General features: G+C 40.7%; 1 protein-coding gene across 1 annotated transcript in view; it reads left to right on the forward strand.

The window, feature by feature from the left end:
• LOC140641090 (transcription initiation factor TFIID subunit 9-like) overlaps positions 1-26,561 on the forward strand; it is a 152,151-nt gene that overhangs the window by 92,237 nt on the left and 33,353 nt on the right. The window contains 3 exon segments of the mRNA XM_072840402.1: positions 4-173; positions 286-354; positions 513-730. The gene's annotated coding sequence lies outside the window, so the exon portion shown is untranslated.

Here is a 26,561-nt window from a genome sequence, read left to right on the forward strand (position 1 = left end):
TAGGGTGAAGAGAAAGAGGTGGAGCTGCCCTTCTATTTCTGACATCACAGAGGATGTAGAAGCCTAGAAGGTCTGGACTATGCCTGCTCCATCACCCCAATGGAGACATCAGCATGAGCCTTCATTGGACACTCTTACCTGAGAGACATTCAACTGGATTGCAAACGTCCTGAGTGAGTCCTTTCCTATTCTTGTAGTTCCCCTACGCCATGCTCCTCCATGTAATGGAGGCAGTAGGAGGAAGAAAGAGGAGAGACATCTACTTTTTTCCTGTCCCTACTGCAGGTGTCTCACTCAGTTGGAAGAGAGGCTGCACCAGGGCAGGGGAGATTTCCATTGTACAAGAGTCTGGAGGTTGTATGTTATACTGACTGGATTTGTACTTATCTGAGTGGGACTAGGAGACAAGGGATTTCCTAAGCCATTCATACCCAAGAAGAATTGATCTCCCTTTTCTCTAAACAGAGAAAACATAACAATATTCTTATAAATCATATTTTCTGATTTCCTAGTGTTGACTTAGGAGCAGCAAGTCTGAGTCTGGACCCTGGGGCTCCAGCCCACTGGGTTCTGAGGACACTGCAGACCAGAGCCAACCAAACAGCACCAGACCCAGAGTGATTCTCACACACCGCTGGGGAGCAGCCCAGCCCTGGGGAGACCCCGAGTGGGAGCTTTCTGTCACCCACTACAAAGGCCCCATCACTTCCAGGGTACCTGAGTCTCAGAGGTATTTCCTACCTTATTACTGAGAGCTGTAATTGTGTGTGTATGTGTGTGTGTGCTCCTCTGCATCCACAGCTAGGTGTCAAGTTCATGTGTGAGCTTGCATCTTTGCCTTGCCATTGTTTCTACCTGGAATTTCAGGCTCTTGTCCTCTGCTTCCTCTCTGAATGATTTCTCAGTCTTTCTCCCATCATAGCAGTGATTGTCTCTGTATGTCAGACCGACAGTATTTCTCTGATGTCCCCAAAATATGGCATGAGGGAGAGATTCAGGACCAACTCCACACAGAAGAATAATGCAACGATAATCTGAAAGAGATTTTTCTCTTTATTTCTGAGATGTTTCTCTAGTTTAAATCTTTTACTTACTTGTGTAATACAATGACCAACTACACACTGAACAATCATCCCAGAAATAGAACATTTCTAACAACATATACCTCCCTCTGTGTTCCTATTCACTCCAGTTCACAGTCCACAGCCCCTGGGTAACAATTTCATGCTGTACATGTTTATGATTCCTTTCTTTTATTTGTGATGTTATCACTTACATATGCATGTTTATATAATATATTGCTTAGTTTTCTTGAAACTTTATTTAAGGGGTATTCTATGGGTTCTTAATATTTAATCTCAACACTATACTAAAAGAATGTATGGCTCATGTTTTTCAATACTGTGTAGCTCAACTTATTTATCTTTTCTCTATAAATGCCTATCCTCTCCTTTTTTTTTTTAATGTTTATTTATTTATGATAGTCACAGAGAGAGAAAGAGACACAGGCAGAGGGAGAAGCAGGCTCCATGCACCGGAAGCCCGATGTGGGATTCGATCCCGGGTCTCCAGGATCGCGCCCTGGGCCAAAGGCAGGCGCCAAACCGCTGCGCCACCCAGGGATCCCTATCCTCTCCTTTTTTACAGTCATGAAGACTGCTGCTAGGCACACACATCTACATGTCTCCTGCACATTTTTGCAAAGCGATTCCTAGGTATAGTGTTAGGAATGGAAATGCTGAGTCCTGAGGTGCATGAATGTACCATTTTATAAGATTCAGCCGTATGGTTTTTTCGAAGTGATTGTACTGATTTACATTCCCAGCAGCCGTGTTTCAGATTTCTATCAATCTACATTCTCACCAATACCTGATTTTGTCTACCTTTTAAATTTTTGCAATAGAACTAATAATAATATCATCTCACAGTGAAGAGAGATGCATTTGTCTTAGTAGTAATGTGCAGTATTTTCTCTATTTTTATGGCCCAAACATATTTCTTTCTTTTTTTTTTTTGAGAAAGTTCTGTTCATCTTTTGCCGACTTCCAAGCCGAATTTTTTCCCTTTTCCCTAGTGATTTTTGGAATCTTAAAATCCTTCCTTCCATTGATCCTTAGATGACTACATTTGTGCAAATAGCTTCTCCAGATTTGTGAATATTTTTAGACTTTTTTTACATTTGATTCCATAAAGAGAAACTTTTCATTTTTATAGAGTCAAAGGTATCACATTGGTCAGTCTGTTTTATACAGCTGTCGTCTTGCTATCTTTATACAGGTATCATCTCATTTAAATAATCTTTCTATAAGAGCAGCTATATTTCTTTCTACAGTTTCCACTTGAAATTTAGATCTTAAATCGATAAGGAGTTGATTATCATAAATGATGTAAACAGAGATTCAGTAACCTCTGTCCATATGGAGAACCGGTTAGTCTGCTCCATTTACTAGATGGTGCCTTCTATATCCTTGACATTCCATGTGCTTCTCCCATGTCTCAGAACTCCCCACATGTCTGAATCCTATACAGGGCTCTGTGTCCTTTTCTGTGGGTCAGATGGTCTACTCCTGTGCTAGCACCCAACTGTCTTAGATACTATATAACATGGAAATAAATCTTGTCTGATACAGCAATTCCTCCTGTCCTTCTAAAGAAATTTTGGTATGTTCCTTTTAATCCTCCACATAAATCTTAGAATCTAGGCACCCTTCTCCTTGCTTGTGTCCCCTTCCTTGGTATATTACCAAGTTTCCACAGAGCCTCTCCTGGTATTTTGTTCATAAGTTGTTCCCATAACCTACCAGGGAAATCTATGCCCAAGTCTGGTGAGGTGGCAGCCAGCAACAGGGCCCCTAAAAATGAAAGAAACAGAAAGACACAGAAAAGTGAGTCCTTCTTCTTCCTGTTGGGAAGTAATTCTCTCATTCACTGGAAGCTTTGGAAACTTGCTCACAGCTTTCTTGTCTATCCCCAGGGCTCCCATGGGAGTCTTGGCTAGATGACCACACAGGGTCATCAGAGACCTGCTTCTCATGGCTGCAGTGTCTCTCTTGCCCTCCCCTGCAGCCTGAGCCACTGAAGTCACACGATCTTCATGATTCTTTTCCTGGAACTGCTTGTTCTGTTGAGAAACAACAGTTTCTCTTTCACATCCTATAAATATGGGCCTACAACTATCAGCCAACTCTTCTGGAGGGAGGGGCCCAAGTCAAAAGCTATCATTCTTCCTGTTATTTTCACGCTCTACCTAGGCAGGACTTAAGCTCTCCAACCTCTTGTCTGTGCGGTGAGCTCAGGAGCATCCAGGGCCTGCATTTCAGGGAGGACAGGTCTGTGCAATGTTTCTGTGTCCGAGGCTCTGAGGATACTTCATGAGATTCAGCATTTTCTGTTGTGTTAGTGGAAATATGTGTGACCTCTGACATCAGAAACCTATTTTTTCTTTGGAGCTGGTGAGTGAAGAAACTATGCATGTGCAATGATGGGATACTGGCTTTGAACTTGGAGAACTGAGCAGTAAAGCTGGTAAGTGGAGAGCAGAGATTTCATCCAGATGCTCATGCCAACCTCTGTGAAGAAGAGAGTACAATTATCTGAAGATGTCTCTTTTCTTCTTCATTTTTAAAATGTGAATGTTGTAAGAAAATTTGAAGTAAGCAGAATGTGTACTAGATGACTACAATTGGAAACTAAGTCATGTTATCATGGAAATTAGCCATTCATACCATAGAGTTATTTTAAAACTCTGAGTTTTCATAATGATAGCAATGCAAAACAATCCTTAGTTGGACACTTTTTTCATCTGTTCAGGCCCTAACAAATTCCACAGACTCAAGGCTTATGAACAGAAATTTATATTTCATACTTCTGGAAGTTAGGAAGAACCAGTTAAAGGCATCTATAGATTTAGGTATTTACTGAGAGCTCATATCCAAGGTGAACATTTCCTCCTGTCACCTCCCATGGCAGAAGGGACTCTGGGGATCTTCTAATGGGACCAGGTTTGGAAAAGGACAGTAGGATTTGGCATTCATATTCTTTTGGAGTCTAAGTAGAACATAGGACAATACAATAGTATATAATAGTATATAAGTGTAAAAATGAAAATTTAAATAGAAAAAAGAAAGAATATAAACAGGCTATCAGAATGGAACAATACACTAAATATTGAGCTTACTTTGGTCTGTTTGTTAGAAGAAACTACATTCCAAAATTGTAAAGAAAGAAAAACTAAACTAAAAATAAAAATAAATGCATTGAAAGGATTGTTTTATTATTTTTTAAAAGATTTATTTATTTGTGTGTGTGTGTGAGAGAGAGAGAGAGAGAGAGGCAGAGACATAGGCTGAGAGAGAAGCAGGCTTGCTCAGGGAGCCTGATGTGGGACTCTATCCTGGATCCCAGGATCACGCCCTGAGCCAAAGGCAGACACTCAACCACTGAGTCACCCTAGCATCCCAAAAAAGACTTTAAAAAGAAATGAGAATATAATAAGACAGGTAAAGAGAACAGAATACTACACTAGATTCTATGTGTATTTTGGTCTGTTTGTTAGAAGTAACTGAATCCCAAGATTCTGAAGAAAGAAAAATTTATATATATACAAAAATAAGATTAAATACAATGAAAGGATAGCATGTAACTGGAAAATGAAAGTTAAAAAAGACTTAAGAAAAGAGTTGATAATATAAGAAGTTGGTTGACAAGGAAAGAGAAAAAAAATTAAAATGGAAAGAGTAAAGAATCATGGGAAAAAAACCCATGAATTCTATATACTATTTACCCCTAGAGCTGAAGTTCTGTAGTTCTGTGTAATCAGTAAACTTGGTTTTAGCCAGATGGTCTTGTTGATCTTCTGGGGGAGGAGCCTGTTGTACTGATTCTCAGGGGTCTTGGCCCAAGCAGAATTGCACCTCCCTTGCCAGGGGGCCAGGGTAGGTAATCTGCTTCCTATTGCTCTACGTGTCTTTGTTCCATGAAGGCTTTCTGTGCCACTTTAGAGGATGAGAATAAAGATGGTGGCCTCCCAATCTCCAGCCCTGGAGCCAAAAGCTCACTCTCCCCCGCCCCGCCCCCAGACTCCTCAGCACCCTCAGGGAAAAGCAGTCAATCATTCCCATCTCCCTGGTCTCGGTCAGCACTCCGTGCTCACACAGCCTGTGACCGAGCATTTCTTTCTCAGGCATGTGACTTAGCTCAACTCTGGAAACCCTGCAGACTCCTGCATTACACACCCCTGCCGCTCCTCCTGGGAGTCGGGGGGAGGGTGGGCAGTCTCTCAGAATCTTTGAGGCTTGCTGGGCCCCTGCTGGGAGGGCGGTCACTGGACCCTGCTCCGGTTCCTTGTTTATGGCAACACCTAGCTGAATGCCCACTCCTGGGCTTACTGATTACAGACAGGCTCCCTGCTCCCATTCCTGGGAATTCTGCCACACTCAGGCACCACTGTTCTTTCTGTGATCCCAGGGATCCTGAGACCACTGTCCCACCTAAGATTCTGCCTCCTTTCAGCACCTCAGCACCTTTCAGGCAGGAACATCCCTCACTGGAGCAGACTTCTAAAAGTTCTGCTTTTGTGCTCTAGTGCTATGTCACTTCCTGGTAGTCTGCTTATAGAGGCTCCATTTCCCCCACAGTTTTTCTTCCCATATATCACCTCGGATTCACTTCTCTGTCAGTTTTCTATTTGTAGAATTGGAGCAATTCTTTTCTTAGATCTCTGCTTGAGTTTGCAGGTGTTCAGAATGATTCAATAGCTGAATTTCTGGGACCAGACAAAACTAAGGTCTCTTACTCCTCTGCCATTTTGGACTCCTTCCTACAGCTAGCTACTTTATAATCATTGTTTGGAATTCTAGTTCCAACATCTTACTTATATCTGTATTGATTAAATTCCTGACTGTGAGTATTACCACCTGTTCTTTCCTTTCTGTTGAATTTCTGTCTGATCATTATGTACAAAAAGAAGAGAAAGAAAAGAAAACAATACCACCACTACCAACAACAGAAAAAAATAACCAAACTAGAAGAAAACAAAAACAAAACAAAATAGGAAAAATCAAGGCAGATACAAAACAGAACAAAACAAAATACTAGATCTTGGTTTTATTTTGGTCTGCTTATTTAAAGAAATTAGAAACTAAAATAGGAAAGAAAGAACAGCATATATATACAAAACCAAAGTAAAATAAAATACAATAAATAAAAACACAAAGAATAAAAAAAAAATTGAAAAAATAAGAAAATAGCTGGGGGAAAAAAAGAAAACTGAAAGATTAAAGGAAGAAGGAAAAAACCCACAAATACTATACACTGTTTTCCCCAAGAGCTGAAGTTTTCAATTCTCTATGATTGGCAAACTTGGTACTAAGCAGTTGTTCCTGCTGGTCTTCTGGGGGAGGGGCCTGTTGCACTGATTCTCAAATGCCTCAGTACTTGTGGAAATGCACCTCCCTTGCCAGGAGGCCAGGCTCAATGTAATCGGCTCTGGATTCCACTGTGTGGCACTGTTTTGCTCCCTGAAGATTTTCAGCACGGATGAGGGGAGGAATATGGAGGCACCAGGGTCTATAGCCCTGTATCTGAAAGGTCATATCCCCACTGTCCAGTGAGTGAGAGGTCATATCCCTACTCTGTTCACACGCCCTGTGACTGAGCTTTTTTTTTTTTTTTTTTATCTCAGGCACCTGAGTTTCAAGTCTCCAAATTTTACAGACTCCTGAGGCATAGACTTGCATAGTTCCTCCTGGGGGAGGAAGGGGGGGTCTCACCATGATTCTGCCTTTTGCTGGGCCCCTCCCAGGAAAGCAGTCCGGGACGGCGCAGCTGTTTGCAGTTTATGGTAACACCAAGCAGAAACGCGGTGCCTAGATCTGCTGTTTTCAGCCAGCTACCCCAGTCCAGTGCCTGGGAGCTCTGCTACACTCAGACACCCCCTTCTTCTTGTGACCCTGGGGATCCTGAGACCATGCTGTCCACTTGGGATTCTGCCCCAGTTCGTCATCACCTGAGCACCTTTAAGCCAGGGATGTCCCTCACTGTAGTAGACTTCTAAAAGTTCCAATTTTGCATTCTGATGCTTATAATACTTTATGGTAGCTTCCTTAAGCCAATCTCTCCCCTCACCATATCCTCAAATATATCGCCCAGATTCAAGTCTCTGTACCTCCTTCCTTAGAAAAAGTGGTGGCTTTTCTCTTTGTAGAATTGCAGCATTTTTTTTCTGCATTGGGCTCTGTGCTGAGTATGGAGCCTGCTTAAGATTTTCTCTTTCCATCGAAAGATGAATGGATAAAGAAGATGTGGTATATGTATACAGTGGAATATTACTCAGCCATTAGAAATGACAAATACCCACCATTTGCTTCGATGTGGATGGAACTGGAGGGTATTATGCTGAGTGAAATAAGTCAATTGGAGAAGGACAAACATTATATGGTCTCATTCATTTGGGGAATATAAAAAATAGTAAAAGGGAATAAAGGGGAAAGGAGAAAAAATGAGTGGGAAATATCAGAAAGGGAGACAGAACATAAAGACTCCTAACTCTGGGAAATGAACCAGGGGTGGTGGAAGGGGAGGTGGGAGGGGGGTGGGGGTGACTGGGTGATAGGCACTGAGGTGGACACTTGACGGGATGAGCACTGGGTGTTATTCTATATGTTGGCAAATTGAACACCAATAAAAAGTAAATTTATAAAAAATTATTTTATTTTATTTTATTATTTATTTTATTATTATTATTTTAATAATAAACAAACAAACAAAAATGTATTATCTCCCACTGTTATACATCATTGGCTTCAATTGTGTAGGTCTCCATGCCCCTTTACCCTGAAATTCCATGTTTTTCCCCCACCCTGGGGTGATGCTGGTAGAGTTTCTCCATCCTCCTGTCTGATCCTCAACTCTAACTAGCTTTAGGGAGGTGGACATCTTCTGTGGCATGTGGGGAGTGCACTTCACGAAACTAGTGCTGAGTAGTTTTGATGTGCTTGCTGTTGCCATAGGCTCTGAGATGAAAAAGACTGCTCCAGACATACATGACAATTTGCAACTTAAAACAAAATTTCTATATTCTAAACCCAGATAACTTATTTAATGACTTAACAAATAGTTATTTTTCAAGGGAACAGTGCATTAGGATTGGGTTTAGGAAGACAGATCATTTTAAAAATTGCTTTCAAGAAAAACTAATACTCTTAGAGATAAAAGAAAGTGTTAGGTTAAATCCATTCCTTTCTAGTGGAGAAAAAACTGTATCCTCCTGGAAGAGGATCTGAAGGCAACCTGACTTCCACTTGAGAATGAACTTATTGGACTATGTCCAAGTGGTTAGCTCTGGAAGAAAGGATTTCCTCAGGATGGTCTTCATTTCCTTGGCATCTAATTCAAGGGTGCATCATTTCTTCAGTCAGCTAAAGCAGAGAATGACATGGTCACCCAAGAAGTGGATGTACCTAAGAAGGCTAAGGAATACTTCACTAGTGAAGAAGTCATGAAGTCAGTCTCCAGTTCATTTTATAGAGAGGGTACAGATCTAAGGATTTCATTATGGTGCTGTACTCCTTCATGGGAATCCCAGACTCTGTGCCACCCTCTAGAGAGATTCATCACCCATTCCAAAGAAACAACAGCAGGTATTCAGACACTACTCCAAATCATCTTCATTCTGAACACCAAGGGTGTCCTGCAAACACTGTCTGGTGATTCCCATCTGCAGAGAGATTACCTTGTCATTGAGGATCTTCTCACTGATGTAGACAGGTTTTTTAGTGGAACATGTTTCCTGATGTCAGAGAGACCCTTGTTCAAGGTGTTCCTAAGTTCTTAGAAGTCATGCAATCAAGGGTCAAGGCTAGAGACCTAGGATATGATGGGTTCACACACCCACTTCTTCTGGGGGATTTTCATGGATAATCTCCCAGATATTCTGCAGGAGTCATTCCTCTCAGAATGCACTTGTGCTGAGATCCTTGTTCAGCTTGCTCTGATGATATGGAACCACTTTTCCAGGTTACATATGATTTTGGCAAACTTCTTGAGATTCATGCGGAACTCTTGGATGCAGGCATGATGGTGAAGTCGTATCAGCTAACCTGCATCTCCTTCACAGTTATACAGGTTTTGCATGACTGCCACTACTTGGGCACATCCCACAGTACCACACTGGTGAAATGAGAATAGTGGCAAGTATGTCAGTGGTCCTCACCACCCCAGTGGGAGCTGAGTCCTCCTCCTCATACCCAATTCCTTGCAATGGATTGATGAAGGAGATATGGCAGCTGCCACAGTCCCCACTCAGTGCAATGCTCACTGGGGTACTGGATGCTGTCTTCAGGGTTCCCTGACCACAGAAACCACCCTCAGCAGTGTGCCTTCTCCCAAGGCCTTTTCAATGGTCATGGCACCTGCTGCATATAACACCCTCTGGCATGGCAGAGCAGAGGTGAAGGATGTGGGTAATGTGGTGTGAAGGGATAGGACTGGCTACATTACACTGCTGACCAGTGGAGTAACCTGAAGAAGGAAGAACAGAGGAGTTAGAAGCATGGGTGAACAGAGAAACAAGAATATCAGCCTCAGCATCAAGTTCAGGCCATCAGATCCACACCCACGCTGCTAACAAAGATGTTTTGAGTACAGAGTGAGTAAAATCCTCATTCAGGAATATGCACACATGTAAGGAAGGAGACCATTGAGGAATACTCTGAGCTGTGATGCCAGGGTCAGTGCCAAAGCAGTTTACAGACAAGAGAGAATTTAAGCAGCAAAACATCATGAGGGTCACTCAGTCAGGACTCAAGAAGATACAGGTTCTTCCTCCACCCAAACTGATTTAGCAGAACAACATGGTGGATACCTGCAGGGTAGTGATGATTTTGTGCCAGCTGTCCACATCCTTCAGTGCTTAGGATCTATATGTTCTTATTACATTTGTCTTTAGAGTCAAGAATAAACTTTTGATTAATATTGAAAAGTGCATTTTCTTTCCTCTTGAGACATTTCTTCATAAAAGTCTGGCATCTTTTTTTTTTTTTTAAAGATTTCATTTATTTATTCATGAGTGACACACACACAGAGAGGCAGAGACATAGGCAGAGGGAGAAGCAGGCTCCATGCAGGGAGTCCAGTGTGGGACTGGATCCCAGGACTCCAGGATCACACCCTGAGCCAAAGGCAGATACTCAACAATTGAGCTACCCAGGCATCCCAGTCTGACATCTTTTAATACAAAGTGCATACCTAAGGAAAGCCTGTGCCTTTTTAACTTGAACATCTAAGTCACAACAAAATTCCCAAGTAGTTTCCCATCTATTTTAAGCAGCACCCATGTTTGCACATGATTGTTTGTCATTGTGTCTGTTGTTATAAGTACTTAAGGTCTTCCATGAGTATAAGTTTCTCTTGTAGGCTGAACTCTGCAGAGAGATTGCAAGCATTTTTAGGACAGGAATAGAAAAGAGAATTGGCTGGGATTACCTAATAGTTTCTTCTCCTGCTTGCTACACACAATGCTTTTGCCTTGTGTGCTTTTACAATCCCACAAGTTATGAGTGCCTACTAGCTAATAGGTCTTAAAAAAAATCTACCACTTCTACATGCATGAATACAAGTTTTTAAAGTACAAGACTGCCTCCTTGAATGAGGAGTTGCCCTGGGAGCCCCATGAGGCCTTTCTGTTCCATGAAGGGCTGTCTGCTCAGCCAACCTGTGGGGCCCAATGATGCTGCTGGAGACCCATCCTCACACCCACCTGCCACTGTTCTGCCATCATATCCAATTGTTTCCTGTGTGGTAAAATTTAACAGTCATCTGTAGGCCTCATCATGCACCTTCATGCTCTCCTTCTCAGGACAGCCAAGATACTTCTTTTGGGATGGATCCTGCTTGCTTCATTTTCCCCCCAGACTCCTCTGCCTGAACCAGCCCCAAGGCCTGGACTCACCCTTCCCACTGAGGTTATAGGCAAGCTCTGCCCAAGGCAATGTGAACCTTTTCACATTGAATGCTGAGCCTCAGTGCCCTCTGGGATAGTCCAAAACTGGTTCTAGCCCCAGGTAGCTCTAGAAAGAAGGAAAGGAATTGTGTTGGCTTGGGGTTGCCTGAGGAAGAGCCTAGAGAGAAGGAGGGAAGTGAAGCTGGGAAGGAGAGTGGAATTTGAAGGTTTTACTGCTCTAGCATCTCTCTTGGGCAGAGCTCCATCATTTCTGGTTAAAGAAAATGGCAAGGCCCAGCCCCAGCAGGAAGGAGCTCAGAGAGGGCTTGGCTTCTATTCCTGGAAATGATTCCAGTTTTCAAAAAAGGTGTGCACTGGACACACATCTATTCTAGATGGCAGGGAGAATTCAGGGCCTGCATGAACCCCACAGTGGGTGTCATTGTGGGGCCTGCATGAACCCCAGAAAACTAGAGGTGTGGGCTTGCCCTGATGTCTTTTTTCTTTTTAATAATACATTTATTTTTTATTGGTGTTCAATTTGCCAACATATAGAATAACACACAGTGCTCATCCAGTCAAGTGCCCCCCTCAGTACCTGTCACCCATTCACCCCCACCCCCTGCCCTCCTCCCCTTCCACCACCCCTAGTTCTTTTCCCAGAATTAGGAGTCTTTATGTTCTGTCTCCCTTTCTGATATTTCCCACCCACTTCTTCTCCCTTCCCTTCTATTCCCTTTCACTATTATTTCACTATTATTTATATTCCCCAAATGAATGAGAACATATAATGTTTGTCCTTCTCTGACTGACTTATTTCACCCAACATAATACCCTCCAGTTCCATCCACGTTGAAGCAAATGGTGGGTATTTGTCATTTCTAATGGCTGAGTAATATTCCATTGTATACATAAACCACATCTTCTTTATCCATTCATCTTTCGAAGGACACCTAGGCTCATTCCACAGTTTGGCCATTGTGGACATTGCTGCTATAAACATCGGGGTGCAGGTGTCCTGGCGTTTCATTGCATCTGTATCTTTGGGGTAAATCCCCAACAGTGCAATATAAGGGAAGGGAGAAGAAATGTGTGGGAAATATCAGAAAGGGAGACAGAACATAAAGACTCCTAACTCTGGAAAACGAACTAGGGGTGGTAGAAGGGGAGGATGGCGGGGGGTGGGGGTGAATGGGTGACGGGCACTGAGGGGGGCACTTGACGGGATGAGCATTGGGTGTTATTCTGTATGTGGGCAAATTGAACACCAATAAAAAATAAATTTATTATAAAAAAAGAAAATTTGAATTAAGCAAAATGTTTACTGATTATCTCATGTTGGAAACTATGCTATATTGTAATGCTATCCATCCTCAATACCCTAGAGCCATTTCAAACCTATAAGTTTTGATCATGAGTAGTAAGGCAAAATAAACCTTTTTTGGGCATATTTTTCTTCTATTCAGCTATAGCAAAAATATAACAGATGGCTGGTTTAGAAATGCAAATTTTTACTCATAGCTCTGGATGATAGGAAGGTCCAGATCAAGGCCCCTATATGTATCATGGCAATTCAAGGAAGTCATTACTATGTTACTGATGGGGCCTCTCACCATCGGCTGTGAGTGAGGAAACTAAGATTTATTTATTTATTTATATAAATTTATTTTTTATTTTCTGAATTTTTTTATTTTTATTTTTTTAAATAATAAATTTACTTTTTATTGGTGTTCAATTTGCCAACATACAGAATAACACCCAGTGCTCATCCCCTCAAGTGCCCCCCTCAGTGCCTGCCACCCAGTCACCCCCACCCCCCGCCCTCCTCCCCTTCCACCCCCCTTCGTTTGTTTCCCAGAGTTAGGAGTCTTCGTGTTCCCTCTCCCTTTCTGATATTTCCCACTCATTTCCTCTCCCTTCCCTTCTATTCCCTTTCACTATTATTTATATTCCCTAAATGAATGAGACCATATAATGTTTGTCCTTCTCCGATTGACTTAGTTCACTCAGCACAATACCCTCCAGTTCCATCCACGTCGAAGCAAATGGTGGATATTTGTCATTTCTAATGGCTGAGTAATATTCCATTGTATACATAAACCACATCTTCTTTATCCATTCATCTTTTGATGGACACTGAGGCTCCTTCCATAGTTGGATTTAAATTGAGCTCTGATTACAGCTGCTCCTACTGAATTCCAGGCACTGTGCTAGGCACTATGGATACCAACATCAATCCTGATCCCTCAAAGTAGTTACAATTTACTAAGGGAAGAAGGTGTATTAATAGATGACCAAGTCACAGAGTGATAAATACAATGACAGAGAGAGTATGAGAAAATGGAGGAGGGCCATCTAATTCAGCACTGCAGAAGCAGAAAAATTTTACAAAAAGGTGGAGCTTGACATGAGACTTGAAGAGTAAGCAGCGTTTCCCACATTGAACCGGGAGGGGGAAACTAATGCCAGGCAGAAGGAACAGCAAGGACACAAGTCAGAAGTATGGGACCATACATCAACCATAAAAAACTGTAGTAATTAAAGCAGTTTGGTACCAAAGAAAAAAAATAAATCAGCTCGTCAGCACCACGTGTATTTACAGTCCCAACTACATAGGTGAATTTATGGCTATCATCTGCTGAACTTTATTCAGTGAATATTTTATCAAAAACCTATGATGTAATAGGTGCTATATTAGTACAGGGTACAGCTGTGTAGAAAAATCACTGCCCTATGGACCTTACATTCTAATGGGATCGAACTGGAGCAGCTAAATGCCAGTAAATTAGGCAATCTAGAAGACATGGAAGCATTTCTGGAAAACCACAAACTAACAAAACTGGAACTGGAAGAAATAGAAAACCTGAACAGGCCAATAACTAGGGAGGAAATTGAAGCAGTCATCAAAAACATCCCAAGAACCCCTGAGAGGTGGGCACCATGGAAGTCTCCCACCTGTCCAAATGTTGCTTTTAGGGATTATATGGCTCCTCAGTGCTTATGAGGTTAATTCTAAATTTTTTGTAGTATATAAGTCCTTGCTTCAACCCTTCCATGTTCTCCCTAGACTCTGGCTTCTCTCCACCTTTATATCCTTGACCTACAGCCATATTAAAATTCTGTCCCCATAATCTATATTCACTCTCTGTCTGAAATGCATCCTTGTCACCCCTTCCTTTGCTTAGCTAAGCTAACTGAAGAATTTAGTTTAGCACTTATCACCATCTAATTTACTACATATTAGACTGATTTGTCCTTCTCCGATTGACTTATTTCACTCAGCATATGATATTAGGATTGCTTCCCCAGCTTTCTTTTGAGGTTTATTTGAATGGTAAATGGTTCTCCAACCTTTCATTTTCATGCTGTAGTTGTCCTTAGGTCCAAAATGAGTCTCTTAGCTTTAAATGATACACCGGACCTGATGGATTTCACAGATATCTACAGAACTTTACATTCAAATGCAACTGAATACACATTCTTCTCAAGTGCACATGGAACTTTTTCCAGAATAGACCATGTAATGGGTCACAAATCAGGTATGAACAAATACCAAAAGATTGGGATCATCCCCTGCATATTCTCAGACCATAATGCCTTGAAATTAGAACTCAATCACAACAAGAAGTTTGGAAGGATTTCAAACACGTGGAGGTAAGGGCCATCCTGCTAAAAGATGAAAGGGTCAACCAGGAAATTAAGGAAGAATTAAAAAGATTCATGGAAACTAATGAGAATGAAGATACAACCATTCAAAATCTTTGGGTTACAGCAAAAGCAGTGCTGAGGGGGAAATACATCACAATACAAGCAGCCATCCAAGATTTGAAAAGAACTCAAATACAAAAGCTCACCTTACACCTAAAAGACCTAGAGAAAAAACAGCAAATAGATCCTACACCCAGCAGAAGAAGGGAGTTAATAAAGATTCAAGCAGAACTAATGATATAGAGACCAGAAGAACTGAGGAACAGATCAACAAAACCAGCAGTTGGTTCTTTGAAAGAATCAATAAGGTAGATAAACAATTAGCCAGCCTTATTAAAAAGAAGAGAGAGAAGACTCAAATTAATAACATCATGAATGAGAAAGGAGAGATCACTACCAACACCAAGGAAATACAAACGATTTTAAAAACATATTATGAGCAGCTATATGCCAATAAATTAGGCAATCTAGAAGAAATGGATGCATTTCTGGAAAACCTCAAATTACCAAAACTGGAACAGGAAGAAATAGAAAACCTCAACAGGTTGATAACCAGGGAGGAAATTGAAACAGTCATCAAAAACCTCCTAAGACGTAAAAGTCCAGGGCCAGATGGCTTCTTAGGGGAATTCTATCAAATGTTTAAAGAAGAAATAATACCTATTTTACTAAAACTGTTCAGAAGGATAGAAAGGGACAGAAAACTACCAAACTTGTTTGATGAGGCCAGCATCACCTTATTTCCAAAACCAAAGACCCCACCAAAATAGACCAATACCCCTGATGAACACAAATGCAATAATTCTCAACAAGATACTAGCTAATAGGATCCAACAGTACATTAAGAAGATTATTCACCATGACCAAGTAGGATTTTTCCCCAGGATGCAAGAGTCGTTCAACACTCATAAAATGATCAACATGATGGGTCTCATCAACAAGAGAAAAAACAAGAACCATATGATCGGCTCAATAGATGCGGACAAAGCATTTGACAAAATACAGCATTCATTCCTGATAAAAACTCTTCAGAGTGTAGCTATAGAGGGATCATTCCTCAGCATCTTAAAAGCCACCTATGAGAAGCCCACAGCAAATATCATTCTCAATAGGGAAACACTGGGAGCCTTTCCCCTAAGATCAGGAACACAACAGGGATGTCCACTCTCACCACTCTTATTCAACAAGGTACTAGAAGTCCTAGCCTCAGCAATCAGACAACAAAAAGAAATAAACGGCATTCAAATTGGCCAAGAACAAGTCAAAATCTCCCTCTTTGCAGATGACATGATACTGTATGTAGAAAACCCAAAAGGCTCCACCCCAAGATTGCTAGAACTCATACAGCAATTCGACAGTATGGTAGAAAACAAAATCAATGCCCAGAAGTCAGTGGCATTTCTATACACTACAAACGAGACTGAAGAAAGAGAAATTAGGGAGTCAATCCCATTTAAATTGCACCCAAAAGCAGAAGATACCTAGGAATAAAGATAACCAAAGAGGTAAAGGATCTATACCCTAAAAACTACAGAACACTTCTGAGAGAAATTTAGGAAGACACAGAGAGATGAAAAAATATTCCATGCTCATGGATTGGAAGAATTAATATTGTGGAAGTGTCTATGCTACCCAGGGCAATTTACAAGTTTAATGCAATTCTCATCAAAATACCATGAACTTTCTTCAGGGAGTTGGAACAAATCATCTTAAGATTTATGTGGAATCAGAAATGACTCCAAATAGCCAGGGGAATATTTAAAAAGAACACCAGAGTCAGGGGAATCACAATGCCAGATTTCAGGTTGTACTACAAAGCTGTGGTCATCAAGACAGTGTGGTACTGGCACAAAAACAGACACATAGACCAATGGAACAGAATAGAGAATCCAGAAATGGACCCTCAACTCTATGGTCAACTAACACTCGACAAAGCAGGAAAGACATCCACTGGAAAAAGGATAGTCACTTCAATAAATGGTTCTGGGAAAATGGGACATTTACATGCAGAAGAATGAAACTGGACCATTCTCTTACACCATACACAAAGATAAACTCAAAATAGATGAAACATCTAAATGTGAGACTAGAATCCATCAAAATCCTAGAGGAGGCGATCCCTGGGGGCTCAGCGGTTTAGTGCCTGCCTTTGGTCCAGGGCGTGATCTTGGAGTCCCGTGAAAGTGTCCCGGGATCAAGTCCCGCGTCAGCCTTCCGGCATGGAGCCTGCTTCTCCCTCTGCCTGTGTCTCTGCCTCTCTCTCTCTCTCTCTCTCTCTCTCTATCTCTCTGTCATTCATGAATAAATAAATAAAATCTTAAAAAATAATAAAATAAAATAAAATTTTCAGATATTTTTTAAAAATCCTAGAGGAGAACACAGGCAACAGGCGTTTTGAACTTGACCACAGCAACTTCTTGCAATAGACATGTATGAAGGCAGGGGAAACAAAAGCAAAAATGAACTCTTGGGACTTCATCAAGATAAATGCTTTTGCACAGCAAAAGACACAGTCAACAAAACTAAAAGACAACCTACAGAATGGGAAAAGATATTTGCAAATGACATATCAGATAAAGGGCTAGTTTCCAAGATCTATAAAGAACTTCTTAAACTCAACAGCAAAGAAACAAACAATCCAATCATGAAATGGGCAAAAGACATGAAGAGAAATCTCACAGAGGAAGACATAGACATGGCCAACATGCACTTGAGAAAATGCTCTGCATCACTTGCCATCAGGGAAATACAAATCAAAACCACAATGAGATACCACCTCACACTAGTGAGAATGGGGAAAATTAACAAGACCGGAAACAACAAATGTTGGAGAGGATGTGGAGAAAAGGGAACCCTCTTGCACTGTTGGTGGGAATGCAAACTGGTACAGCCACTTTGGAAAACTGTGTGGAGGTTCCTCAAAGAGATAAAAATAGTGCTACCCTAGTATCCAGCAATTGCACTACTGGGGATTGTCTCCAAAGATACAGATGAGTGAAAAACCGAAACACCGGCACCCCAATGTTTACAGTATCAATGTCTACAATAGGTAAACTGTGGAAGGAGCCTCGGTTACCATCGAAAGATGAATGGATAACGAAAATGTGGTATATATATACAGGGAATATTACTCATCCATTAGAAACAACCAATACCCACTATTTACGTCAACGTGGATGGAACTGGAAAGTATTATGCTGAGTGAAGTCAGTCGAAAAGGACAATCATCATATCGTTTCACTCATATGGGAAATATTAAAAAAATAGTGAAGGAGATTATAGGGGAAAGGAGAGAAATTGAGTGGGAAATATCAGTGAAGTTTACAGAACGTGAGAGACACCTAACTCTGGGAAATGAACAAGGGGTAGTGGAAGGGGAGGTGGGTGGGGGGATGGGGTGACTATCTCTCAGGCACTGAAGGGGGCACTTGACGGGATGAGCACTAGGTGTTATACTATAAGTTGGAAAATCGAAATCCAATAAAAAAATATACAAAGAAAATGTTTGGTAAAATTCCCCTGGGAAACCATTGGGATCTGCACTCCTGTTTTTTGCGAGTTTTTTTTTTTAAATAAATTAATTTTTTATTAGTGTTCAATTTACCAACATACAGGATAACACCCAGTGCTCATCCCATCAAGTGTTCCCCTCAGTTGCCATCACCCATTCACTCCCACCCCCAGCCCTCCTCCCCTTCCTCCACTCCTAGTTCCTTTCCCAGAGTTAGGAGTCTTCATGTTCTGTCTCCCTTTCTGATATTTCCCACACATTTCTTCTCCCTTCCCTTATATTCCCTTTCACTATTATTTATATTCCCCAAATGAATGAGAACATACACTGTCCTTCTCCGATTGACTTACTTCACTCAGCATAATACCCTCCAGTTCCATCCATGTCGAAGCAAATGGTGGGTATTTGTCATTACTAATGGCTGAGTAATATTCCATTGTATACATAGACCACATCTTCTTTTTCCATTCATCTTTCGATGGACACCGAGGCTCCTTCCACAGTTTGGCTATTGTGGACATTGCTGCTAGAAACATCGGGGTGCAGGTCTCCCGGCGTTTCCCTGCATCTGTATCTTTGGGGTAAATCCTCAACAGTGCAATTGCTGGGTCGTAGGGCAGGTCTATTTTTAACTCTTTGAGGAACCTCCACACAGTTTTCCAGAGTGGCTGCACCAGTTCACATTCCCACCAACATTGTAAGAGGGTTCCCTTTTCTCCGCATCCTCTCCAACATTTGCGGTTTCCTGCCTTGTTAATTTTCCCCATTCTCACTGGTGTGAGGTGGTATCTCATTGTGGTTTTGATTTGTATTTCCCTGATGGCAAGTGATGCAGAGCATTTTCTCAAGTGCATGTTGGCCATGTCTATGTCTTCCTCTGTGAGATTTCTCTTCATGTCTTTTGCCCATTTCATGATTGGATTGTTTGTTTCTTTGCTGTTGAGTTTTAGAAGTTCTTTATAGATCTTGGAAACTAGCCCTTTATCTGATATGTCATTTGCAAATATCTTCTCCCATTCTGTAGGTTGTCTTTTAGTTTTGTTGACTGTATCCTTTGCTGTGCAAAAGCTTCTTATCTTGAAGAAGTCCCAATAGTTCATTTTTGCTTTTGTTTCTTTTGCCTTCGTGGATGTATCTTGCAAGAAGTTACTGTGGCCGAGTTCAAAAAGGGTGTTGCCTGTGTTCTCCTCTGGGATTTTGATGGAATCTTGTCTCACATTTAGATCTTTCATCCATTTTGAGTTTATCTTTGTGTCTGGTGCAAGGGAGTGGTCTAGTTTCATTCTTCTGCATGTGGATGTCCAATTTTCTCAGTACCATTTATTGAAGAGACTGTCTTTCTTCCAATGGATAGTCTTTCCTCCTTTATCGAATATTAGTTGACCATAAAGTTCAGGGTCCACTTCTGGGTTCTCTATTCTGTTCCACTGATCTATGTGTCTGTTTTTGTGCCAGTACCACACAGTCTTGATGACCACAGCTTTGTAGTACAACCTGAAATCTGGCATTGTGATGCCCCCAGATATGGTTTTCTTTTTTAAAATTCCCCTGGCTATTCGGGGTCTTCTCTGATTCCACACAAATCTTAAAATAATTTGTTCTACCTCTCTGAAGAAAGTCCATGGTATTTTGATAGGGATTGCATTAAACGTGTACATTGCCTTGGGTAACATTGACATTTTCACAATATTAATTCTGCCAATCCATGAGCATGGACTATTTTTCCATCTCTTTGTGTCTTCCTCAATTTCTTTCAGAAGTGTTCTATAGTTTTTAGGGTATAGATCCTTTACCTCCTTGGTTAGGTTTATTCCTAGGTATCTTATGCTTTTGGGTGCAATTGTAAATGGGATTGACTCCTTAGTTACTCTTTCTTCAGTCTCATTGTTAGTGTATAGAAATGCCATTGATTTCTGGGCATTGATTTTGTATCCTGCCACGCCGCCAAATTGCTGTATGAGTTCTAGCAATCTTGGGGTGGAGGCTTTTGGGTTTTCTATGTAGAGTATCATGTCATCGGTGAAGAGGGAGAGTTTGACTTCTTCTTGGCCAATTTGAATGCCTTTAATATCTTTTTATTGTCTGATTGCTGAGGCTAGGACTTCCAGTACTATGTTGAATAGCAGTGGTGAGAGTGGACATCCCTGTCTTGTTTCTGATCTTAGGGGAAAGGCTCCCAGTGCTTCCCCATTGAGAATGATATTTGCTGTGGGCTTTTCATAGATGGCTTTTAAGATGTCGAGGAATGTTCCCTCTATCCCTACACTCTGAAGAGTTTTGATCAGGAATGGATGCTGTATTTTGTCAAATGCTTTCTCTGCATCTAATGAGAGGATCATATGGTTCTTGGTTTTTCTCTTGCTGATATGATGGATCACATTGATTGTTTGACAAGTGTTGAACCAGCCTTGTGTCCCAGGGATAAATCCTACTTGGTCATGGTGAATAATTTTCTTAATGTGCTGTTGGATGCTATTGGCTAGTATCTTGTTGAGAATTTTTGCATCTATGTTCATCAGGGATATTGGTCTGTAATTCTCCATTTTGGTGGGGTCTTTGTCTGGTTTTGGAATTAAGGTGATGCTGGACTCATAGAATGAATTTGGAAGTACTCCATCTCTTTCTATCTTTCCAAACAGCTTTAGTAGGATAGGTATGGTTTCTTCTTTAAACCTTTGATAGAATTTCCCTGCGAAGCCATCTGGCTCTGGACTCTTGTGTCTTGGGAGGTTTTTGATGACTGCTTCAATTTCCTCCCTGGTTATTGGCCTGCTCAGGTTTTCTATTTCTCCTGTTCCAGTTTTGGTAGATTGTGGCTTTCCAGGAATGCGTCCATTTCTTCGAGATTGCCTAATTTATTGGCGTATAGCTGTTCATAATATGTTTTAAAATCGTTTGTATTTCCTTGGTGTTGGTAGTGATCTCTCCTTTCTCATTCGTGATTTTATTAATTTGAGTCTCCTCTCTCTTCTTTTTAATAAGTTTGGCTAATGGTTTATCTATCTTATTAATTCTTTCAAAGAACCAACTCCTGGTTCTGTTGATCTGTTCCACAGTTCTTCTGGTCTCGATTTTATTGAGTTCTGCTCGAATTTTAATTAACTCTCTTCTTCTGCTGGGCGTGGGGTCCATCTGCTGTTTTTTCTCTAGCTCCTTTATGTGTAACGTTAGGTGTTGTATTTGAGTTCTTTCCAGTTTTTGGATGGATGCTTCTATTGCGATGGATTTCCCCCTCAGGACTGCTTTTGCTGCATCCCAAAGATTTGAATGGTTTTATCTTCATACTCGTTAGTTTCCATGAATCTTTTTAATTCTTCCTTAATTTCCTGGTTGACCCTTTCATCTTTTAGCAGGATGGTCCTTAACCTCCATGTGTTTGAGGTCCTTCCAAACTTCTTGTTGTGATTTAGTTCTAATTTCGAGGCATTATGGTCTGAGAATATGCAGGGGACGATCCCAATCTTTTGGTATCGGTTCAGACCCGTTTTGCGACCCAGTTTGTGGTCTATTTGGAGAAAGTTCCATGTGCACTTGAGAAGAATGTGTATTCAGTTGAGTTTGGATGTAAAGTTCTGTAGATATCTGTGAAATCCATCTGGTCCAGTGTAAAGCTCTCGTTTCTTTGGAGATGTTGTGCTTAGGAGACCTATCTAGCATAGAAAGAGCTTGATTGAAGTCACCAAGTATAAGTGTATTATTATTAAGTATTTCCTCACTTTGGTTATTAATTGATTTAAATATTTGGGAACTCCCACATTCGGGGCATATATATTGAGGATTGTTAAGTCCTCTTGTTGGATAGATCCATTACGTATGAGATAGTGTCCGTCTTCATCTCTCAGTACAGTCTTTGGGGTAAATTTTAGTTTATCTGATATGAGGATGGCTACCCCTGCTTTCTTTTGAGGACCATTTGAATGATAAATGGTTCTCCAACCTTTTATTTTCAGGCTGTAGGTGTCCTTTTGTCTCAAATGAGTCTCTTGTAGACAGCAAATAGATGGGTCCTGCTTTTTTATCCAGTCTGAAATCCTCACCTTTTGATGGGGTCATTAAGCCCATTCATGTTCAGAGTTACTATTAAAAGATATGAGTTTAGTGTCATCATGATACCTATGTAGTCCCTGTTTTTGTGGATTGTTCCATTGGACTTCTTTTTAAAGAGGAGTTTTAAGAGTCCCCCTTAAAATTTCTTGCAGAGCTGGTTTAGGTCACATATTCTTTAAGTTCCTGCCTGTCTTGGAAGCTCTTTATCTCTCCTTCCATTCTGAATGAAAGCCTTGCTGGATAAAGTATTCTTGGCTGCATGTTCTTCTCATTCAGGACCCTGAATATATCCTGCCAGCCCTTTCTGGCCTGCCAGGTCTCTGTGGAGAGGTCTGCTGTGACCCTAATACTCCTCCCCATAAAAGTCAGGGATTTCTTATCTCTTGCTGCTTTAATGATTTTCTCTTTATCTTTGGAATTTGCATGCTTCACTACTAAATGTTGAAGTGTTGGGTGGTTTTCGTTGATTTTAGGGAGGGATATCTCTATTTCTTGGTTCTGAATGCTTGTTTCCATTCCCAGATTAGGAAGTTTTTAGCTATGATTTGTTCAAATACATATTCTGGACCTCTGTCCCTTTCAGTGCCCTTGGGAACCCCAGTTAAACGTAGCTTTTTCTTCCTCAGGCTGTCATTTATTTCCCTTAATCTATCCTCATGATCTTTTAATTATTTGTCTCTTTTTTCCTCAGTTTACCTCTTTGCCATCAACTTGTCTTTTATGTCACTCACTCGTTCTTCCACCTCGTTAACCCTTGTTGTTAGGACCTCAAGTTTATATTGCATCTCATTGAATTGATTTTTAATTTCTGCCTGATTAGATCTAAATTCTGCAGTCATGAAGTCTCTTGAGTCCTTTATGCTTTTTTGTAGAGCCACCAGTAGCTTTATAATAGTGCTTCTGGTATCAGTTGAGACCTAATTTGTGATCCAGTGTGTGGTATTCTGGAGAAAGTTCCATGTGCACTTGAGAAGAATGTGTGTTCAGTTCTGTTCAGATGGAATGCTCTTTATATATCTGTGAAATCCATCTGGCCCAGTGTGTCATTCAAGGCCCTTTTGTCCTTGTTGATCTTCTGCTTAGATGATCTCTCCATTGCTATGAGTAAGGTGTTGAAGTCCCCTACTATTATTGCATAATTAACAATGTGTTTCTTTAATTTGTGTATTAATTGGTGAATATAATTGGCTGCTCCCAAATTAGGAGCATAAATATTTATAACTGTTGGATCTTCTTGTTCGATAGACACTTTAAGATATGGTGTCCCTCTTCATCTCTTAGTATGTAAGATATTTTTATGTTTTTTTATGTGAAATCTAATTATTCTGATATGAGGATTGCTACTCCAGCTTTCTTTTGAGCACCATTAGCATGATAAATGTGATCCATCTTTTTACTTTCAATCTAGGTTTCAAATGAGTCAGATAGCATATCAGTGAATCTTACTTTTTTTGTCCAATCTGATATGCTGTGTCTTTTTCTTTAGATCTTTTTTATGTATTTGACAGTGAGAGATATAAATCAAGCAAGGAGGAAGGGTAGAGGGAGAGGGAGAAGCAGGCTCCCTGGTGAGCAGGAAGCCCATCATGGGACTTAATCCCAGGACCCTGGGATCATGACCTGAGCCAAAGGCAGATGCTTAACCAACTGAGCTACCCAGGGACCCACCTGTGTCTTTTTATTGGAGCATTTAGTCCATTCACATTTACATTCACAGTAACTATTGAAAGATATGAATTTAGTGCCATTGTATTACCTGTACCTTCCCTGTTTCTGCAGATTATCTCTGTTCCTTTCTGGTCCAGGTTACTCCTTGGCCCTCTCTTCACTTACAGGATCCCCTTTAATATTTCTTCCAGAGTGGCTTGGTGGTCACATTTTCTTTCAGTTTCTCTATATCCTGGAATCTCTTTATCTCTCCACTTCTGAATGACAGCCTTGCTGGAAAATATTCTTGACTGTATTTTTTTCTCATTTAGTACCCTAAATATATCATGCCAGCACTTTCTGGCTTGTTGTGTTTCTGTGGATAGTTCTTTTGCCAGCTTAATGTTTCTAGGTTAGGAGATTTAGGAACCACTGGTCTAAAGGTGATTTCAGGATTTTCTCTTTGTCTCTGGAATTTGCAAGCTTCAGTATCATATGTTGGGGTGTTGATCTATTTTTATTGATTTGGGAAGGGGTCTTCTCTATCTATCTCTTAGATATGAATGCCTGTCTCTTTCCCCAGATTAAGGAAGTTCTCAGCTATAATTTGCTCAAATATAAATTCTCTCTCTCTCTCTCTCTCTCTCTCTCTCTCTGTATCTTCAGGAACTCCAATAATTCCAATAATTGAGATTTTTTTCTTCATACCCTCCCTTATCTCTCAGAGCCTCTCCTCACATTCTATTAGTTACTTTTCTCTTTTCCTCAGTATCCTTTATTTCCATCAACTTGTCTTCCTTGTCACTTACTCTCTCTTCTGCCTCAAATACCCTTGCAGTTAGAGCATCCATTTTAGACTAAGTCCAGTTAGAGTATTTTTAATTTCATCATTATGAGATCTCATTTCTTTTTTTTAAAGATTTTATTTTTTCATAGAGACCCGGGAGATAGAGAGAGAGAGAGAGAGAGAGAGAGAGAGAGGCAGAGACATAGGCAGAGGGAGAAGCAGGCTCCATGCGGGGAGCCCAACGTGGGACTCCATCCTGGGTCTCCGGGATCATGCCCTGGACCGAAGGTGGCGCTAAACTGCTGAGCCACCCGGGCTGCCCGAGATCTCATTTCTGCACTAAGATTTTCTTGATTTTTTAATGATTTTTTCAAGCTCAGCTAATACTTTTATTATTGTTATCCTGAATTTCATCTCTGACATTTTACTTATATTCCCAACGATTAGATGTGTGGCAGAGTATTACTTCTGATTCTTTCTTTTGTTGTGAATTCCTCTTTCTGGTCATCTTGCCCAGAGAAGAATGAATGAGCAATTGAACAAAATCAAAAATATTAACTATGACCCACCTGAAATACACACTAGATAAATCAGAAGAAGTCGGAAAGCATAGAAGAAAAGGAAAGGAAAAGGAAAAAGAAAAGGAAAAGGAAAATAAAGAGGATGGGAGAGAAAATATAATCTCACATGGTGGACCAAACAGGATGATCCACTTGGCTTGAATGTATTTCAGTCTGTGTGTTAGAAGACACTAAATGCCAAAATTGTAAAAAAGAAAAAGTTGTGTCTGTGTGTGTGTGCAAAAATAAAATTGAAAAGAGTGAAAGGAAGCCAAAATGAAGAATATATCTATAAAATGTATATGTAAAAAATGAAATTTAAAAAAAGAGTTAAAACAGAGGGTTGGTAAAATAAGAAACTACTTGAAAGGGAAAAAGAAAAAAAGAAATGGAAATTTTTAACCTGAATGATAAACATATCATTAGAAAAAAAACCTCAAATTCTACATACTATTTTCCCCCAGGGCTGGATTTTTACAGTACTGTATGGTCCAGAAAATTCCTGTTCACCTGTTCTTCCAGTTGGTCTTCTCGGGGAGAGGCCTGCTGAGCTGATTCTCAGGTGCCTTTGCCTTTATACAGTTGCACTGCCCCTTGCCAGGGGGCCAGTTCAGTGTAAACTATTTTTGGTTCTCTGTGTAGCTTTTGTTCCTTGAAGGCTTTCCACAGCTGTCTTGCAAAAAGGTCACTTTTCTACTTTCAGAGTTCCAGCAATTCTTTTCTTATATCTCGATTGAAATCATGGGTGTTTAGAATGATTTGATAGTTACCTAGCTAAATTCAAGTGACCAGATGAGATGAAATCCCCTACTCTTCTGCTGTCTTGTGTCCAATAAATAGTATATTTTTAAAGGCCTTTGCTCCACCTATTCAAACCTCCCTCCCCTGACTCTCTGTGAACGACTGATCTTTTCATCAATTCTACAGTTTTGCATTTTTCAAAATGTTGCACAGCTGGAATTGTGTAATATTTAGCCTTTCTGGATTGGTTTCTCTATATGATATGCATTTTAGTTTCCTCCATGTCTTTTCATGTCAGCTGTCATTTAAGGAACCTTCTGAATGCTGAATGGTGAGTGAATATTCTTCAGGTCACTAGTCCCTGGTGACACGTCTGAACCCCAGAAATGAAGAGTTCCTATAATTTTCCATGGAGACACTCAGGTGATCATTCAAGGAATGAGTATGAAATTGGCATTGGGGCAGCTGGAAAGAGATAAATATTCAGAATTATAAAAGATCATAATTTTGCCAAAGCATACCTCTCCAGCCTACATGCTGGCATGACATCAGTGGGGACTAGAGGTGACTTGCTTCCTGGTATAAAAATTCTACTCCCAATCTCTGTAGGGGACAGTATAC

Source organism: Canis lupus, chromosome 10, assembly GCF_048164855.1.
Source record: "Canis lupus baileyi chromosome 10, mCanLup2.hap1, whole genome shotgun sequence".
In the NCBI taxonomy this organism is placed as follows: Eukaryota; Metazoa; Chordata; class Mammalia; order Carnivora; family Canidae; genus Canis; species Canis lupus.